The sequence below is a fragment of the Stegodyphus dumicola genome, chromosome 5 (assembly GCF_044657685.1).
Source record: "Stegodyphus dumicola isolate Sdum_Otavi_A_Nest chromosome 5, ASM4465768v1".
Taxonomy (NCBI): domain Eukaryota; kingdom Metazoa; phylum Arthropoda; class Arachnida; order Araneae; family Eresidae; genus Stegodyphus; species Stegodyphus dumicola.
In genome coordinates this window covers 164,580,872-164,602,745 of record NC_140772.1, presented here as the reverse complement: position 1 = coordinate 164,602,745, position 21,874 = coordinate 164,580,872, and the positions used below count along the sequence as shown (strand labels likewise).

At 31.5% G+C, this 21,874-nt stretch overlaps 1 long non-coding RNA gene across 1 annotated transcript in view; it reads left to right on the top strand.

Annotated features, from left to right (window-relative positions):
* LOC118194797 (uncharacterized) overlaps window positions 1-21,874 on the top strand; it is a 711,088-nt gene that overhangs the window by 401,991 nt on the left and 287,223 nt on the right. The window contains exon 4 of the long non-coding RNA XR_015041019.1: window positions 4,271-4,321. This is a non-coding gene — a long non-coding RNA (uncharacterized LOC118194797). The remainder of the gene's footprint in view (window positions 1-4,270; window positions 4,322-21,874) is intronic.

The window sequence follows — 21,874 nt, the reverse complement described above, 5'->3', positions numbered from 1 at the left end:
GAAATTCTCAATATCAAAGTCCTTTCATTTCATAATGTGAACAATTTAATCAACTTTTCATTTGGAAAACGACCTATTAATGACAATTTAATAGCAGTTTTATTGCAATCAAAAATGCAGTTACACAAAGTCTCCAAATTATGGGAAAACAACTCACTGACAGGAGGAATTTTCGTAAAAATCGCTCCAATTCAAGCTTTTGATAAGCGTCCCGTTTCTGAAGTCTGAAAAATATTTTGATGAAAATTTATAACATGCTGTGAAATTTATTTTAATTTAACTGATAATTAATCCTAAGATAACACTTTGTCCAAAAATCACATAAATTTATTCAAACCTGGTTGTCTAGAAAGTTATATAAGCTCCTGAAGGTTAAATACGAATGAATATTTATTGCAAATTGTGTCTTGAAAACGGGAAGAATTTGTCTTGTTTCGTAGATTTCGCATGCCAATTCAGTTTAATGTTTTTCGAAAGAAAATAGCTTTGTTTGAAGGATATATCGAGATCCCTTTCCATCCTATATGGTAGGTGAATCTTTCTATTTTTAATTAGATTACGATCAAGCCGACTTTCTTATTTAAGACTTAATTATGGTATTGAATAATCTGTAAAAGTGCAAATACCGAATTATTACACGTAATTATGAACACGTACTTTAGTTGTAATTCACCAGGAATGAACAAATAAAACCTTACTCATTTTAATATGTAATTACGTACGTTAATTGTTTTCAGGACAATAACTCGTCGGATGTTGAAGAAATAATTCCCAAAGAACGTTACACGTATATATTTATAAAAAGAAATTTATACCAAAGTTATAGTTATAAGACCTCAGTTTTAAATACATAATAAAACAAATTGTGGTGAAAAACTAATAGTGGTAGTATAGAATTTAGAAATCCTCAAAATGAAAGGTTACAATTGTATATAAGCTTGTTTTAAAATAATAAAAATGATAACAGTTCTATTAAATAATAACATTTTCTGCTTGTTTTCTGTCTTGATATCTAAATAGACGATTATTAAATGAATATCAGATGTTTATCATTTTAAATAAGTTATCCTGACCTGGTGTGTTGAGAATACGGCAAAGCACACTAGGGCTATCTGCCTAAGGGGAGGGATGCCTTCGTGGAGGACTTTCTAAGGGAAACTGGCTCGTATGCACGTTACACATGGGGAAAACCACGAAAACGCCCATGCAGCCAGCCCGTTCGCGGGATTCGAACTTCGGACCGAACTACCAGTGTTCAGCGATTTTACCGCTCGGCCGCTGGTGGGCCTACCCTGACCTGGAAACCCTAGTATAGAATATGAACGATTCTTAAGTTCTTGACGCTGAACGTGGTAGAGAAGGAAATATTCATAAATTTATCTATCTGATTTTATTCTAATAAAATAGTGATTTTAAATCTTCATGAATATTAGGAGTTGCAGTTATATGAATATTATTTTACGCTCTCTCCTTAAACATAATAGTCTTGTACTTGAATTTTCAAAAATTTAAATGAGCTGGGCAAAGTAATTGAAATCTCCAAATAAATTCTTTACCCAACAAATGCAAGTTTATACTGCTATTACATTTTGGAATAATTTAAAACAGTTTTCTGAAGAATTTCGCATACTGAAGTGAGCAGTGTCCTTTTTATTTCGTTTCTGGGATTAAAAATATGAATATTCCACTTAAATGCGCATTTAAGAAGAATTAATTATTCTAATTCAACTATTACTGGTCAAAGCTAATTAATTCGTGTACACGATTATTGAAAAGTATTTATTCAGACTGAGATAAGTATAAAATCTATGTATATTGACTGTTTAGTAATTTGATGTGATAAATCTTATCGAAACGGAAATATCAGACAGCTAAAATTTCATCCAAATATGCATGAAAAATGTCATGTGTTCTTAATATATTACACCCTTTAAACATATTCAAACACAAATAGTACATCTTGATAGTACCTTCTTTCCCATAATAACCTCCTTGTTGCCAAATCTTAAGTTATGTGAAATTTTCCTTAATACCGAGTTAAAAAAAATTTGTGCCCCTGCCATATTTGTTCACAAACCTGTATCATTTCAAAACTAGACTGTTTCTGTTTATGGAGATATTAGCAAACGATATATTCCAACTAACATGAGCAAAATGTGATTATTGACTTAACGTCAGTAATCACATTTGAATCAGTAATCACTAATCGAAGTTGCACAGAATTCGTAGAAATAAAATTTTAATAATATTCCTTTCACTTCATGCATTGCTTCTCTTTCAGTGTTCAAAATTTTGAATCAAAGCAATTTGTATTTGAGTCAGTCATTGTGAATGACTATGGAATGCATTACTAATGTTTCCTATTCAGTTAGACTGAATGAGTATTCATAAAATGTTAACATACAAAGAAATAGTATAATTTCGGCCGCCCATGATGTCAGTCTAAATTTTTCGGCATCATCATTCTTCTTAACTGAATTTAAATGCTACGGACATCATTTTCTACAATTTATTACATTTCTCACGAATAATTACATAAAAGAAAAACATGACATACTATAATACAGTAACAAAATACCATATTCCTTTGACGTATTCTCATCTAACATATAATGTTTCTTATAAGTACCTTTTTCATTGAAAACAGCTAAATAACAATACTACGGTAGACTTACAATATAAGTGTGTGGTGTATTTAATTACGGCAAAGCACACTAGGGCGATCTGCCTAAGGGGAGGGATGCCTTCGTGGAGGAGTTTCTAAGGGAAACTGGCTCGTACACACGTTACACATGGGGAAAGCCACGAAAACACCCATGCAGCCAGCCCGTTTGCGGGATTCGAACCTCGGACCGAACTACCAGTGTTCAGCGACTTTACCGCTCGGCCGCTGGTGGGCCTTACAATATAAAAGCAGTAGAAAAATATTTTCCTTCTAGTACGCTAATATTTTATTTACTTTTCCATTTTAGTCTACATTAGACCAAATAAAATCATGTTTGATTAATTCGTGCTCATATTACAAAAATAACTCTTCTTTTTTAGAATGATTAAATTCGCAAAATGAATATTTATGTTGCGATTACACTGCTATTGATTTTAATTTTAATTTATAAAACGAAATAAAAGCAAGCATAGGTATATGATGTTAAAAAAAGCAGCTGTAGAAGGAAATCCAAATTTCATTACGATAACAAGCTCAAATAATCTTTTATAATTAAACAAGTTTCTGAAATTAAATCTTTATCTGAAATGAATTCCCCTTTTTTATTCGTTCTTCTTTCAATGATTATTTGTTTCTTTATTTCCAAGACTCGAATTACACGAGGTATTGTTGTTATAAATTATTTCAGGAAGGAGTTCTTTCTAATATCATTACGTTCTTCTATGAATTATAAGTTTTCATTTTATAATGTTTGAAATGGAAATAAAGATACTCGTGTAATGTAAGTTTTTGTTAATGCACGTAAAAATGGTGTTGAGCTCCATTTTCATTCCATGAATTGAAAATTAAAAAACAAAACAGAATCAGTATGTACAGTTTAGTTTAATTACGGTAGGCTCTCAGTTTAGGTTGTAAGAATTATGTTAATTTTATTAAGTTCTTTCCATTTCAAACTTCAACTTACTTCAACTTACTACTTCTGGCCAGAACGTAGTTTTGGGATCATTCCGAATACGTAATGAGGAAGAGCGGTATTTAACCACGAAGTTCTACTTGCTGAGTTAGAGAGAATCAGAGTTTTTGATAAGTGCGCGTTCACCTTTTGGGCTACTCTCTCTCAAAGCTGCTATTACGCTCGGCCGTACTCAGGCCTTTGATAGCTTCGCAGTCAATTAGAGTTAAGGGGTCAACTCGATTAGAATCTTGATAGCTTCGGCTATATTTCTTTAGTTAATCTTAGTTTTAGTTTATTTCTTATTTTCTTCAGTTCAAGCCCAAATGTCGGCTTTTATTGTACACTCCAAGACGGAGTTCTTTTAAACCTTATTTGAATAATAAAGGGTTAGTTACTCTTCCATCTTGTTGTTTCTTGTCACATGAACTTAAACGATTATTCGCTTAACTGTTCTTAAGATTATTCACGTTCTACTGTAATTTAGTACTTACAAAGTGAATACATTTTTCCTTATTGATTGTGTCCATATTTTTTTAAACCTTCTCTAATTTTATATTTGCTTCTTAATGTTATTTATATTAATTAATTTAATATTTATTTCATTTTTTGCTTTACTGATATCATGATAAATTTACTATTGTATTTTTCAGAAATTACTGAAAAATTTCGCCTGATAATCGATTTCTGTACTGCTACAAAAAGTAAGTGATTAATTATTATTTAATATTAATATTCATTGTATAAGACTTGCATGATTGAAATAACTATTAAGTAAAATATTAAATGATGAATGAAATATATATTGTTATTCAGCTGTTTTTAATGAGAAAGGTACTTATAACAAGCATGATATGTTCGATAAGAATACGGCAAAAGAATATGGTATTTTATTACTGTTATGGAGTCCATATTTTTCTTTTCTACAATTATTTGTGAGAAATGTTATAAATTCTAAAAATTGGTATCGATACCATTTAAATTTATTTAAGGAGGATGATGGTGCCGGAGAATTTAGACTGACAACACGGATGCCCAAAATTATGCTATTCTTTTTTTTTTCTTTTTGAAGATTGAATAGCTCCCAAAACTTAACTTCCCAAAATATTTTATTAACCTACCTCTGCCTTCGTTTAAAACTTATATAGCAAATATAAGTTTGTTCTATATTAAATATATTACTTTTCTAAACATAGCTCATGCAAGTATACAAAAATGTAATGGAGCAAAGAGCTATGATATTCGAGAAATTTCTGGTTCCAAGTATTTCCGATAACGGTTATTTACAAAATAATTTATTTAAAAATGTTTTTAAAAATGCAAAATCTTACAGGGATCTTTTCCACTATTAAATGCGAATTAAAAAAGAAATTCATTGCCACGATCTGTCTTGAGATACGTAATAGTAGGGTGTTTTATGATTCAACATTCATATGAATAGCCTAGGTAAAGAGCATGGGCTCAGTATAGGCAGCCTCGGATTTCTAAATGTTTCCAAAATTGTTTTGGGTTGGATATCATGTGGATCATTGGACTTCTCACATAAAAATTCTAATCTCCATTTGATGCCTTACCTCTTTTTGGAAATGAAATGGCCATTGTTTCTTCCAGGGATTGGCAAAGGTTTTAAAATCATCACAAACCTGAAGTATATCAATTTTTAAGGGGGATTATAATCCAACAAAGCGGCCTTTTTGGGAATAACCTACATATTGATTAGCCGTGTACATTCTTATGCGTTCTTTAATGATAAGTAATATTACGTACACTGCGCAATAACAAATGGGACAGTTCTATATCTCCCGTTCTACTGGGCTGATTGACGAAATTCAAAATGCATTTTTCAAGTCTCGAAAGCGCGACTTAGGATACATATTAAATTTATATATAGCTTTGTTCTAATATAGGTATTTTAACATAAAATCGGACTTTTTCTGAAATGGCATGCCAATTATTTTTCATATTTCGATTCTACGCTCAAAATACGCCAAACTGCCAAGTTTTGTAAAACTCCCACGAGTAGTTTTTAAAAAATTAGCTCCTCAATGCTAATTGAATTTGGTATATATTTATCATTCTCTTCTTTTTAATCAAATTTATAAGGTATTTCTTCTGCCTTCTTAGCATGTCTTCGTGGTGTACTGGTCGACACGAATTCGAGAGGACCGTGTTTCGAGTCCAGGCGAGATCATTGCTCATTTTTCCCATCTCCTACTTCCAAAATCCTAATGACCCGAACTATAAGGTGGTGAATGAAGAATCTTCACAACCAAGATTTGACAACGGGTCTCCTAAAAATGTGCAAATGTTTATAAAATTTTTTAATTAGTTGCATTGTAACTCTTGTTATCCGAACTTAAATTAGACATGTTCTTGTTATCTTATAATGCATTTCTGCCGCCTTCTTAGCGTGCCTTCGTGGTGTAGTGATCTGCACGCTGGGCGCGTATCCAGAGGCCCGTGGTTCGATTCCTGGCGAGGGCGTTGCTCATTTTTGATCGTTCCTGCTTCCCAAAAGATACTTAATGTCTGTACAATGTAATCGAATGCTAATTTTTAAGCTCGATATTTGTATCTAGAATTTCAAGTATCTGTATCTTCAGTCCTTTGACCGCCTTTCAAATTTATTTAAAATGATTCTGATTGATTAAATCACATTTTAAAAAAATGGTTTTCTTAATTAAACTGGCACGAAAGGATAAAACTTTACAGTGTATGGATTTTTAACGAGTAACTGCATTATTTTTTATGAATTTATGTTACATATTTGTTCGCATTCGGTTAAAAAAAATAAATAAATAAAATGCTAATAAACAGTAAACAATAAACCTTAAAAATATTAATAGACCACAGAAAAACTGCTTCTATTCTAATTCACATTTTTCATAAAAAGTACTAAAATAGCATTAAAACTATGTGTTGAAAACTATCAAAGTACGTTTTACATTCGTATGTGAAGAAGATTTCTAATGTATCGCAAAATTTACGTGCATTGCTATTGACATTTTTAAGCATCAAAGTCTTAAAATAAATGAACAATACGAAATAAAATAAATTTTTTCAAAAAATAAGTTTGATGTAAACACGATCCTCTTTAAAATAACTAAATCATTAATATTTTTTTATTTAATCTAGGGAAATTAGAAAGTGTTTACGCAATTAACAGTCATTCCAGTGACAGCTGTTACACTTTCAATTGAGCTGCGTTCAGTGAATATATTTTATCAGCTCGAGTAAAAAAAATGGCGTAATGAATGCTAAATCACACGAAAAAAGTGCCTTTGCCAATGCTTTACCTTTTCTCTTTTAGTAAACTATTACCCTGTAAATTGTGCGAAAGCTGTGATGCATGGGATGAAAAGATTTCTGCCACCTAATGAGAAAATTAATATTTAGAATGCTTCACTTAATATTAAACTTGAGTGAAATATTACGTGTTTTACTTATAAAATATTTAATCGGGCGAGCAATAGGAAGGAAATTCAATCTATAGTGCAATGGCAGCATCGAAATGGATAATATGTCTATATACGTAATTAAAAGCAGTAAAGCATTTTTTTATTTTTCCTCAATTGTTTGCATAACTAAATGTAATATTTTATATATCCTTACCTTATTTTATTGTATCTGTCAGATATTGCGCTCTTTTGAGTATTGAAGGTTAACGTCAATAACATACCACGCCTATATCATTCAGTATACTATTGCGAGAGATTAGTTTATTCCATGAGGTTCATACACACGAAAGCTATATGCCTGAATTCCATCTCCAGTTTTGATCTTTCGGATCATATGACATCACTGTTTTCTAAAATTTCATTTTTTCTTTCCATGTTCCTTTATCGTAACAGGTAACTGTCATGCTATTTCAAATTTTCTCGTTGTTATTACCCTGAAATTAGACTAACTTTACTTGTAAAATATACTCGAGGAAAAACTAAGTAAGGACGATTAAAATTCTAGTAGCATGAATGATTTTGCAGCCACGAATATGGTACTTGCTCAAGAGCTTTATTTTGTTATGCCTGGCATATTTTCAGACTACCGTAAAATATTTATCTTTGCTCTCAATAACAGGGAATAATCCTTTCATAAGGAGGTTCCGAAAGGTTTTACACGCAGTCTATTCGCTGAAACGCATGAGAACAGTTTTTTAAGTCTTTACGTAAAAATGTCTTTTGAGATGAATGTTTACAAATTTTCTGAGTCCGACAAATTCCGATTGTTTTTAGAGGTTATTAACAAAATTTTCCGATGTTATCTGGATACGTGATTCGCTAAAAAACTCTGCAAGAAGTCTGAGACTCTGGCCATACTTGCGCAAAAGAATGATTTATATATTCTTGAACCCAAACGTATACAGACCCAAAAGTACTGTTGGTAATGTATCAGTCCAAAACAGGTTGCTGTGTGCTTACATCAAGCGAGTTCTCACAAAATGGCAAGAACACTAGGATGCGTCATCAACAGAAAGCCGTACGGCCTTGTTTCTCCCAAAATAAACTTGTACCGAGAAAGGACTAGAGACACTCTGACATAGAATGTAACGAAACATACTCTATATCCAGTATATCTGCATAGATTTAAACTCTGTGACATCGATGGGAGTGAATGTGATGGAGAGACTATACCGGAGCATTAAGTGTTTGAATGTAAGTTCACAACTACTTTTCATCTTAAGAAGCCAACTGCAAGCAACTGGGAGGTATGGACATCCAACACAGTGCGCAGCCGTGTAGTCCTAGTAAAATTCAACAATTATGTTAACTGTTGAGCAAATAGGTATTGAAATATTTTTTCACCTATGATTACTCCATTGTCGGTGGTTGATTTAGACGCATGATTTCCACCCCTGTCCATATTACCTATTAGTTTGGACTACAGTATGCACTCCCAAGTGAATCAACAAACAGTAAGTGAAGCTTATAAGGACTCTCTTGATGTAATACCTAACTTGTAAGTTATTGCTCAGTTCAAAGAGTGAATTATTTCTTTTTGGCAATATTTTGTAATTAATTTATAAAAGTAACTTTTCACGGGTATTATAATATTTTAATGTATAAACTTTTATACTGTAAGTTGTATTGTCACAACACTGTTAGTGTGGTGATCTGTATTAAAAATTTCTCATAATAATCGTTAATAATATAACCACAAGTCATTGATTTAGCATATCTTTTCTCTGGTATGGGCTAACTGTAGTTAGGTGTGATTCAGACTTTAATCGCTGGTTGTTAATCTTACTTCAAACTTTTGAGTATGTCTGTTGATATTTCTAACATGGATGGTAGTTTTATTTATGTAATTATTTATAAGCATTTGATTAGTAATAGATTATTTTAGTATATTTAATTATTTTTAATTCATTCTTGCTAATAAGTATTGCAATCCAACGTGGAATCTAGTGTTCTGAACGTGTAATGTATTCCAATTAAGAAATCAATAACTACCATAAATTTTCGTCGGGTTGGCAACAATATCGTTCGGATTAACAGCTACAGCATCAGGCGCCTTCTCTCGTAGGCGAAAGGAAATAGAATGTAAGATAAATGCACGGAGTCTAGAAAAAAATCCTCTTATAATGGGATATACGATTTACACGGAAGTGTAATTGCAGGGCATCAAATGACTACTTGACGCATATATTTTGTTGCAAATTGAGACTATGAGTATTCATACTTCATTCGTCAATTCTTGTCAACTTATAAAGATAAAAATAATAGTTCTGGATTCATATATCTTTTTCTTTATTTTCAGGAAAGTATTTCGTGCCATACTAAATAATGTTTACAAGATACTAAACAAGCAAACTTTTCTAGATGTCACGTACTCCATTTAAGTTATGGTTACCACAATTCATCTATCGGTTTGTACATTGTGGACATATTTATAATACTATGCGACTTTAAAAAATAGTTATATACACTTATAATTTTTATAAACTACCAGTTTCAGAGAGTTCTTTCTTATGTTTACTTTCAGAGAGTTCTTTCTTATGTTTACTTTCAGAGAGTTCTTATGTTTACTTTCAGAGAGTTCTTATGTTTACTTTCAGAGAGTTGTTATGTTTACTTTCAGAGAGTTCTTATGTTTACTTTCAGAGAGTTCTTATGTTCAGAGAGTTCTTATGTTCAGAGAGTTCTTATGTTCAGTTCTTATGTTACTTGAAGAGAAACAAAAATGCTTATTTTATTTCTAACTTTAATACTGATTGTTGACTAAAACTATTAACAGATAACTGGAATTTAAAATGTTTAAATGTATTTAACATAACTCATGTATTTAGTTATGTAAAATATATCAATTTCAAGATTTCTTCATAATTTAATCTAATATATGGCAACGTCAAAAGATTAATTTAAATAGTACCTCTTTCAAACGCTCAAATTTCTCTTCTTTGTGGAATATAAAAGAAACAAACTTGTTATAAGCTAATAACACCTTCTCAATAATCGCTAATCCTTCACATTTACGTCATTCTTCGTACATCGTTCTTGTTAATTCAAGAAAGATGCGCCAGAAGAATAGATATGTAACAAGGGTTCTTGTCTTCTTTATTCAAAAACAGAATTTAAATACGCTTAAAATAACGATGGTAATGAATTTTTGCTACTTGTAAACACTTGGGAATACCAGATAAAAATTAATTAGACAGCTCTGCCTATTTACGGAATTAAACAAGAAGATGCTAATTTTAACTTGGCTTCAAATTATAATGAAGTAAACTTTGCTTTTTAAAAGCTGGCGTGTTCATTCTCAATCTTTAATTTGCATAATATTTGTCTTAATTTGCAAACACTTCTGAATGTCAGTATTAATGTTTGATGAAAGCATTTGTTCCTGCATAGTTGATTAAATTAAACTGGGATAAAAGAACACAATATATACTTAAACCACAGATTGAATTTTACGCAACACTGTTTCTAAACTCAAAAGGAATTAAATTTAAATGTTAGCGGCTACAATTTTGCTTCTGTTTTTCTTAGAATAACAATATTTAAAATTAGAATTCAAAAAAGAGAGAAGAGTTCCTGTGCTCTGAGAAGGATGTTTTCATAGTAAATTAACATGACTATGGATATATAACTTATTTTATATTAAAATATTCAGTCGCGTTCTCCCTCTAATATATATCCCTAAATGTATTTATATTTAAAAATATATTCCTGCTCTAAATATATTCGTGAATAAAAATTCAAGGAATATTTTGGATTAAAATTTAGTCCAATATATTTCTGAAATACGAACTTGTTTTAGATGGCTTATGATGGGTATTTGTGTTTGGAATTGCAAAGTCAAGTGTAAATTAACATATCTTCAAGCATCTGTGCCTCATAAGCTAGGAGCGGCTAAATTTGAAACGAGGAATATTTATTTTCCTTATCCTTATGATGAATCTTTTGGGCATTTTAAGAAGCTCGTTTTTTATGTATTTGAGGATACTAAATTACTGCAGATAACTATGTACAGTTTTTTCATAACCTTGACATTTCTCCCACAGTCTAAAAACAAACGTTAGATGCTAATATCCATTTTCTACATAGTACTCTTTGTAAAATTACTCTTAAAATTAAAAACGAAAATGAATTACTAAACATTCCGCCCACTAGTTTCAGTGGATTATCACTATATGTTTTCGTTTTTAAAATGCGAAAGTTCTTCAAAGCCAAAGATTTCTCTGCCTTTGCGTATACAGTGAGCATTCTGTAAAACTACCATTTCAGTCGATTTAGTCATCTGTGGAAACCTTTAAGAAGGGACATTTAACGCTAATAAGTATTTATTTATTCAGAAATGCTGGTCTCTTTCAGATGTCATCGTTTAAGAAACGTGGTTAGCCTAGACAATGTTTCCTGTGCTTCTTAACACATCGTCTGTGACTTTTTTCATTGCGTAGACTATACGAATCGATCTACGTATCTGCATTACATATCTTAATGTGTATTTTTACTGCATACGACCAAAAACTAACTGCGGAGTTTTAAATCTGGAAAGTAACATTCTCAGTTAAGCACTTAAACCCAGTTAAACATTTTTAGATGTGAAATGTGTTATATTTTTCACTATGCGAATTTTGTGTCCAAGGAAAACGATAACTGTTGCTATTTGACAATTAGAATAATATGTATTTCATGACCAGCGATCTAGTGAAATTAGCATTCTGCTATATTTTTAATAAATAGATATTTTCTTTATTACATAAGTGTAAAAGTCAACGATAACATAACAGTATACCATTTTTTTACGATTACACATCGATATTTTGAGTAGCTTATTTTAGACTTACGATCTGGTTCTTATCTTCAATTTCTGAAGATTAATCTTATAGACTTGCAATAATAATTTAGACTAAAATAACTTCAAGTATTAAACTGAAATCTGGATACTACGGTCCATATCGTAGTTTACGAGTCTTAGGTAAGGGAACTCAGACAGGACTTATTTCCAATTAATTTTATTTAATATTTCATATAATATTTTAAAGTTATTGGGAAATATTTTTTGATGAATTACACTGCAAAATTGACATATATATAAAATTCTGTTATTAATTCAAGAATACACAATAGTTTAACAGTTTACACAATAGTTTAATAGTTCAAAATGTTAACTGGTGGGGGATTCATTGTCATATAAGATACTAGGTCAGTACTGTTAACACGTAACTCAGCGACAGATTTCAAAGAGCATTTTTTTAGTGCATTCTGTACATGGTACTCGAAATTGCTACTAATGTTAGTATTCGCCGTGTTTTTGTACATTATTGAACTGTAACTTACAGACGTAGTTCAGAACATTCTTATCACACCTTGTGTGACAGATCTTTATAGAACGGTCTTTGAGCATTACATGAGACGTCTAACAACACCGGTATTTTTTATGCTGCAGTACGTTATAGAGTTTATAGACGTTATAGAACTATAAAATGTTTTTGTGCTTTAAAACGCTGTTGTAAAAGTAATGTCTGTTATACATTTTCTGGATATTCTGATGTTAGTTGAGTAAATCTATTTACATCCGCCTTCTCTTAATTAATGAAATCCAGAAAACATACACATTTATTATGGTTTCTTAAATAAAATATTTTTCTACTAAATAGATAGGAGCAAGGTCTGTAATTATCTTTGAATAAGTGAAAACTAGACATAATTGACGTCCATTTGATGATAAATGTATTATGTATTTTTTAGGAATTTAATGCAGGCTTGTCTCTTTCAAAAAGCTAATAAATTGTATTTTAAGAACTACTTTACATAAGACTTACAAGTTTACTATTAATAATTTTTTCATGAAATATAGATGTGAAGTTTTTCTAAAAGATAAAGTACTGGAGACCCTTTCATTTCTATTTTTGAAATCTATGGAAAATATTTCAAACTTATTACACACACACACACACATATATATATATATATATATATATATATATATATTACAGTAATATAAAATTGTTTGTATAATGTCACTTTATAGATAATATTTTTAAAATTTTACATTAAATCCGTACGTTTCACTTGTTTAATATCACTAAATTTAAATGCATGAATACCTCAATCCTTACTTGTCGGAAAGTTCTTAGAATTTGTTCTTTCTATTATCTTACTTTGCTCTCAGCATATTCTGATGTTACTAGTGTGCATTGTAAGAGCTAAATTTTTAACTTTCGATGAATGATATGTACTCTTAGATTTAGAACTACTCCTACGTTTAAACTCATCTGATTTCTATGATAATATAAGTATATTTTTTGTCCCGAACATATTATTTGATATTTTAAAAAGGTAACAGATAATTCAATCTGCCAAATTACCTTCTTGAGTCGTTGATTAAATATGCTAGATCCATAAAACGCAAGATGCGCATATTGTTATATTTTTCTTCTTTTTATTAAAAAATAACAGCTATGCTGCCAGCCTTCGTCTGGCTTTTAAATGTACCGAAAAAATGCCTGAACGGAACACCAAACGTTAAATTAAAAAAATGCGCAGAACAACTTAATAAAAAAAAACTCACAATTTAAAAAAAAAATTATTACGTATAACAAAAATTACAATGAAATAAGCAATATCCCTTAATACAAATATTAATTATCCTAATGCATAAATTAACGAACTTCCCGTTGCCTTCTCTCAACAAACGTCCAGTATCCAAGAGAAACATTAAATTTAAAAACTGCACAGAATTATCGCCCTCATTTTTCCAAATGGCAACAGTGCTGATTTTCAACAGTTAGCAGTCCATGTGGCAAAAATTCATCATAATTGATCTGAAATAAATAACGCGAACAAACAAACAAACACACAAACAGGCATCCTTCTTTATATATATACATATATAAATATAATATACTCTCTTAGACAAAAAAAAAAAAAAAAAAAAAAATCTGAAATATTTCAGATTTTAAATTACGTCCAAAGGGGCGTTTTTTAACATTTTGTGTGTTACCTTTCTTTATTAAATATCATGTTCTTCGCACTTAAACCATAAGATCCAGTGCAACAGCAATATCGCAAAATAGTTTTAAAACGAGCATATCTTTAGAATTTCCGATACAGAGACTCACACGCTGGAGATATAAATGTTTTTTCTGCACAACGTTGCCATTGCTCGCTTTGAAATCCTTGAGTTTGTTAATCAAAAATTCGTCAAAGTTTTAAAAAATAGGAAATCGATCATAAAACAAATTCCAAATTTCAAATTTGGTCTTCCACATGCTCATATTCGTTGGAGGATTACGTTATTCAAAATTCGATGACTCTATGTACCGTTATTTTATGACAATGTGAGAAATATACATACATTTACGCAGATTTTCATTATTTAATTTCTTCAAATATAATGCAGGACTCTAACATTTTATGGCAACAGTTTGAAAAGTGAACCGACATTTATAGGAGTCCGACTAAAAAAAAAAAAAAAAAAAAAAAGACGCAACAAGAAGGAGTTATCCGAATGGGACGAAAATCGGTAGAAGTGATGTACATGAACAGAAAAACAAATGATTACAGTTTGAGAAAAATTGGATGATTTATTGAAGTAATAGAACTTCACAAAGCGAAAAAGTCAGTAACGTGTTTGTCCACCTCTGGCCTTTATGCAAGCAATTGTTCGGCTTGGCATCGATTGATAGTTGCGGATGTTCTACTGAGAAATATCGTGCCAAATTTTGTCCAACTGGCGCGTTAGATAGTCAACATCCCGAGCTAGTTGGAGAGCTCTGCCCATAATGCTCTAAACGTGCTCAGTAGGAGAGAAATCTGGTGACCTTGCTGACCTATGTATGTTCGAAAAACACTAAAGCAGTAAAAACGTGTGCAGTTTGGGGCGGGCATTACCTTGCTGAAATATAAGCCCAGGGTGGCGTGATATGAAGGGCAACACAACGGGTCTTAGAACTTCATCGACGTACCTCTGTGCTGTAAGGTTGCGATGGATGACAACCAAGGAGTCCTACTATGAAATGAAATGGCACCCCAGACCATCACTCCTGTTTGTCGGCCTGTCTGCCGGAAGACAGTCAGGTTAGTATCACAGCGCTGTCTGGGGCGTCTCCAAACTCGCCTTCGCTGGTCATCGGGGTTCAGTTCAATGCGAGACTCATCACTGAAGACTATTCTAGGCCAGTCAGTGACATTCCAGTGCGAATGAGCTCGACACCACTGCAAACGGGCTTGACCTTGTTCAGAGGTCAATAGTAGTCGACGCAAAGGGCGCTGAGACCTCAGCCTCCTTTCTATAAGCTTTCTGTGAATGATATTTGCGGTCACTGAAGCACAAGTTGCACGTACAATCGATGATAATCATGCATCTGAAGCTGTGAGTGCCGCTCTGACGATTGCTCGGTCTTCACGTTCCGCTTCCTTCTTAACGCTTGTGCGGCCATGGTTCACCCATTCCTGCCAGCATCATCTAATAGTGGCATCGCTCCTGCTCAAATGTCGAGCTATTCGCCCATAAGACCAACCAACTTCTTTGAGCCCAACTACACGACCTCTCTAAAATTCTGACATCTGCGCATATCGTTCGCGCACCTGTATGCGAGGCATAGTTACTGTCTACTACGGAATGAAATTCGTGAAGAATTTATGACCTGGAATAGTAATTTCTCCTCTTAAATATCTTGCCAGTTGCGCAGATCAGATGCGCTGTAGCGACAACCGTTCATTCATTGGCAGCCAAAATGTAAAATTTTGCATTTTCCGTCGAAACCTGTATGCCTATCAATTTGTGTTCAGTTTGTTGTATATCTTCTCGGTGCGGTTTTTTTTTTTTTTTTTTTTTTTTTTTTTTTTTTGTTTAAGAGTGTAGATAGGTTTTGTAAAATTTACAAATTTTTGATTAACAAACTCTACGATTTGAAAGCAAGCATTAGAAATACTTTTTGAAATAGCATCAGCAACACTTTTTGAAATAAAGCATTTTTATTTCCATTGCGCGAGACTGTTGCCACTAGGAAACATGAGTGCGAAAATTAGTGTTTTCAGAGTTTTTAATTAATATCACGACTGATTAAAGTCGTAAGATGGGAATAGTCGAAATGGCTTCAAACGAACATCGTACGAAGATGGGAAAGTTTTTGGAATCAGGAATAATGTATTTAATGTTTGGTAATGCTATTTTTATTTTATTGTAAAACTTAGAAATTTTTTATTAAACATACTCTACGATTTGAAAGTCAGCAGTGGCAACACTTCTCTTTTATCTCCAGCGTGGGAGACTGTTGTCACTCGGTAAATGAGGACGAAAATTAGCGTTTTCAGGGTTTTAAATTTAATATGTCTGATTTTATCTATTTTTTGGGCGGGGGAAGTGGACGTCGAACTTTCCCAGGACACAGAAAAGAGTTGTGAAAGGTTTGGTGACGATAGGGGCTTATAGCAGTTAATCGCAAACAAACAAACTCACAGGCATTCTTCTTTATATGTATATAGATGATATTTTTTTTTTTTTCATTTCTAGTACATGAATTGCGAAGTATGCTGTTCTTGTCTTCCCATGACGTATGTTATATGTGAGGTATTATTATTTCAAGCAGATAAAAACGAATTTAACAAACATACAGAGAATGTTTGTTTTAATGCATACCATTAACATATCATTAGAGAAAAGCTACTGTAGTTTCCTTCCGAAGGCCTCATATAACCGTGACATAAATAAATTATTTGAAAGATACCCCTGTCATTGTGAATGCTTTTATTTATTAAGAGTTAAGTAATACCATTTTCTGTTTTAATTAATGTGCCGAACTATGTGTTCTTGATTTAAGGACGTGAGTATTTTCATACAAGTTACGATAAATTTCAAAACATATTGACTAACATTTCATAAGTTTAATTAAAATTTTCATGTCAGTTTCTTACATTTTTCCCTTTTTTTTTTTTTTTTTTTTTTTTTAACTAAGAACAGTCATGCCGCAGGTTTCGATTTTTTATATTCATCAGTTAAGTAAAAAGTAACAAAAACATGAGAAAATTAATTATTGATTTTATGAAAACTCACAGCGCGCAGTTAAAATGAGCCGAACGTGTCAGATTATAGCAGTATTTCCTTCACAATTCGAGACTCTCATATATATTTATATAGTAAGTATTGACTTTTTTAATCAATTACCTGTAAGAAAGATTTCGAATATTACTTTTTTGTCTATATTAAAAAATAAAAATTTCATTTTATTGAAACGCTAACTGGATATTACTGATTGCGTTTTTATTGTCGATTTTGCCTATATTGAAATATATGTAATTCAATGCCAGAAAGTGCGATAAATTTCTGCGAGAGGATCTTTTTCCAAATGTGGATTATTCTAAATACTGCACAATTTGGAGTACATAATTTTTTAATTTACAATTGTATATCTCTGCTTCTTATACAAAAGTTTTATACAAAAGTGATAAAAAATATATATGCATGGGCTCAAAACCAAACGATATAAAACTCAAACCGCATTTACACTGTTTGATTGGGCAACAAAAGAAAAAATCTGATGTGCACACCGCATGACTTCCTTGTACGGCTATCAAATTACAGAAATTTTTTGCCGCACCTTCATTTAAATTCCTTTCCTCGAATTTTATTAGAGACAGATTTCTGAATCAATCAATTCAGCTCTGACTTCGCGGTAAGGCAAAAACATATAAAAATTCAAACATCTTAATTAAAAATTGTAAAATACAGAAAAACCTAAAACGCCAAAATACATTTAAAACAATTAAAAAATGATATAGTTAAAGTTTCTATGCAAGAACAAGCAATTTATCCAACGGACAGAAAGACAAAGGCCTTTGGTGCACCAAATATTAAAGTTAAGTTCCGGTCCCGCTGGTCAAAATGACACTAAAGTTGGTGCATTTATTGATTTCATTCACTGTACTGCTAAAAAGCTCAAATGCAAACAAACAGCCGCCACTTACACTTTTAAAGTGTTGATAGTTCTACAACTATTGCATGCAGATAAATTAAATGCATAAAAACCTTCATCGGAACATAAGAACAAAATAATTCAATCACTTCTGAAGAAAAAAATGCACAATTTACCAGTATATAAGAATAAAAACACAGATCCCGGTAAGAGAGTGTGCGTGTCTGTGTATATATATATCCCATTCCACCGGCCGTTTCATTAGACCTGTTACAACAAAAAAGAAAGGTGCACAACTATATATTATAGCAGTCCCATACACAAAATTTCAACGTTCTATGGCTAATCGTTTTTAAATTATGCAAGATGCATACATAGGTACACTGAGCAAAAAAAATTATAATAATAATGGAGGATAATTATAGAAGTATTTATTGACAAAATATTTTTTCAGTTGTAAAACTGGTAGAGTGCGCAAAAAAAAGGGGGGACAGTTTTATATCTCTCGTTCTACTGGGCCAATTAACAGAGTTCAAATTGCGTTTTTCGTGTCTCGAAAGCGCGACTGTATTAGATTTATATACAGCGCTATTCTAATATAGGTATTTTGACACAAAATCGGACCTTTTCTGAAATAGCATACCAGTTTTTTTGATTACCGACGCAGTTTTTCAAGAATGAACGCGTTTACTACTCCAATTTATGTGCGTTGGTTATGCTAACCAAAATAAAGAAATAATTGATTTGGGCTAGCAATCAGCTTCCGCTAATTACCATACTCTCCGGGGCGGTACAGTAACTGAAATGAAGTAAAACACTAATTATAATGAAATACCATTCTGAATATATGTAAACAATTTTTGTATTGCTTAAAAACTGCCCGTGCTATTCTATCAATATAAATTTTGAAATTTTACCTGTACAAAATATATAGATATAATTATTGTCTCACCCCAATAACTCATTTTTTTAATAATTTTTATTGCTTCATTGAGCATCAAACTCTTATTTACAGAAACATATATTTTAACTATTTATTTTAATATATTATTTTTCAATTAAACATTATATTTTGAATTCCTGAAATAAAGTGCAAAATTGGAAAGAGAGAAGAGTAAATCTGTAAAGCATAAAATATGTAAGTTAAAATTATACCTTAAATTAACAACAGACCTGTAATTCTTCATTTTAAATATACGTATCTCTCCTTCACATTTTAATAATTTTCATGGACTGCTTCTTTTCAAAATTAATCCGCTTCATGATTACTTATGTAATCCTGCAATGTGATAGTTTTATCGAATCATATTAAAAAAACTCGATTATTTTTAATGGATGCGCTGTTACCTCTTTCTCTCCTTACTTCGCTTTGCTACTGCTAAGACGGATCGTTCGGCGCTCCTCTTCGTCGACAGTCTAACTATGTGATAAATTAGTATATAAAATTGTGAAGTGCATGTCGCACCCATAATGATGATGTATGAACAATATGTGTCCGAAAAATTAAGTCTCCAGAAGTCCTATTGTCTTCCGCCACTGCTGTCTGTGAATGCCTATGTATCTATGCAGCTATATCAATATATTTAGTTTTCAATAATTCATGTAAATTGTATTCACTTTCATGACTAATCAGATATAATTAGCTATATTAGAAAAGATCATGGGATGAAATGTGATGTTGAACGTATTTGTTTATGACTTTTTATTTCACATTTTCAATGGTTACATTTTTCAGTTTACTCGTTTGCAATTTTATTTATTCAGGTTTTTTCTCTACTAAGCCTAAAAAATTTAAATATTATTTAAATATTGTGCCGGCTAGGAAGATCGCGGGGCTGTGCCCTTACAATGATGATGATAAAGATATAATATTCATATATCATGATATAATATTCAATAAATAGTTTTGATATTTGTTAGATTTACATTCATGGATAACTCCAATGTCTGAAAATGAGTGAATTATTTGTTGAAAACATAATGTTGTATTATTTCTAGTATTGCTTTTACGTTTAATCGAAATGTTATTTTGCCTTCACTGATTTACGTTTCATTAACGCTTCTACGTATTTTACGTTTTCTGATCAATTTCTAATGACTTGTAATGAAGAAACATTTTCAGTTCTTCTTCGTTCAAAATGTACTTTTACTCGAAAAGGCTATAAATAATAATTTGCTTCGAATATGTTTTGGCATATAAAATATAAATTTTCAGCTAACATTTCTCGTAATTAAGATACAATAATCTATGTCTTATCTAATAACTATATCTTATCTCATTTATTTGCACTTTTGCAGCTGAGGCTGATGGTTCGTAAAAACCACCGAAACTAGTCCCGTGAAAAAAACGCTGATTTTGGTTATTGTAATGTTCGTTGTTTAATTTCCTACGACGAAGACACAGTGTCTTTTGTAACACAGAAAATATCCATTTATTTTCAATTTTATTTATGCTTACTGAATGTGATACTAAGCTTAAATCTTTATTTACGATATTCTAATTAGTATAGTGGATAGATAACGAGCTATCAGGATTTTCTTCAGTTCCAGCTTTTTTCGAGCAAAACAACGGATAATATGAATGTAACTCGCGTTAAGCATTTGAGAAAAATGTATCTTTTATTTGTTTCTTTCTTCTTTCTTATTAATAGTGCTAGAACAGATTTTCCTCGATAAATGCTATTGAGCAATATTTTATTCATTTTTTCGGGTTCTGTAAACAAGAAAAAAGAACAGTAAAGATTCCCTAAAACTCTATTCCCTAATTTTTTTATTGTAAGGACTATAATAAAAGTTTTTGCAATAGATATCGCTGAATATTTTAAAAAATTTCTTTGTTTATTGCTGGTCAAGTGGATAATACCGCTGAACTCTGGTAATTCGTCACGGATTAAAATCCCTGCTAACCGATTGGTTGAATGGGCGTTATCATGGTTTTCCGCAGTTGTAACCTCAGAACTCACCATTTTCACGTAAAGTGACTTCCACAAGGTCTTTTCACTTAACCAGATAGCTCTGAGTACTTTAAAAACTTAGCCTCTTTAGATATAGAATAGAGGGAATGAATGATTTACTTTCTATAAAATATGTGATTTAATTCCGCGTAGTTATGTTTACTAAACTGCCTACTTATTCCGTTTTATTTATTCTCCCTTAGCTTTTATTCCCATTCATTTAGTTAATCCGTGTCCTGAACCTTATCTTTAGCTTAACTTGCCTTGAACCTTTTGTTAAGCAAATTTTGTAAATTTGTCTTCGGGCAGAGATGAACAATCCATAAGGGAGCTACCTTCATTGTCGTCCTTTTCAGAGTCAATCTGAAGGTAAGTATGCGTTAATTGGAAACTATGTGATTAGGAATGAATGTTCTGATGCTGAGATTTTGTTCCTTGGTGAAACTAAGTATGAGTCAATAAGTCAGGATTAATTCTAATCGGGATTTTGGGAATGTAATGTCTTTAGAAAGCAACATTTAATCATTGCTTTCTGTGTTGTTAAATAGAAACATCATGCATAATATGGGGATTATTTAGAAAGAAATAATCTAAATGGTTTAAGGAAAATTTCTAAAAATTAGCATACAGATTTTGAATCTTTCGGCCACTTTACATGTCATTTATTGTTTATGAGCTTTATAAGCGTATTTATTGTTTAAATGTTGAATAAATTTAACAAAAGAAACTAACTTTATGTATTAGTATTTTAATTTTTAAATTTACATTACTATATAAATCATTACCTTTCTAAGTTCACTACCTAATATTGACGCTAATGCATCCAACATTACATTCATGTAAGTTGTCAATAATTAAAGCAATCTAGTGGTAAAATACAAGTTTCATGTTATATTGAATAGTCCATGCATACACACACACACACATATATATACATATAGATA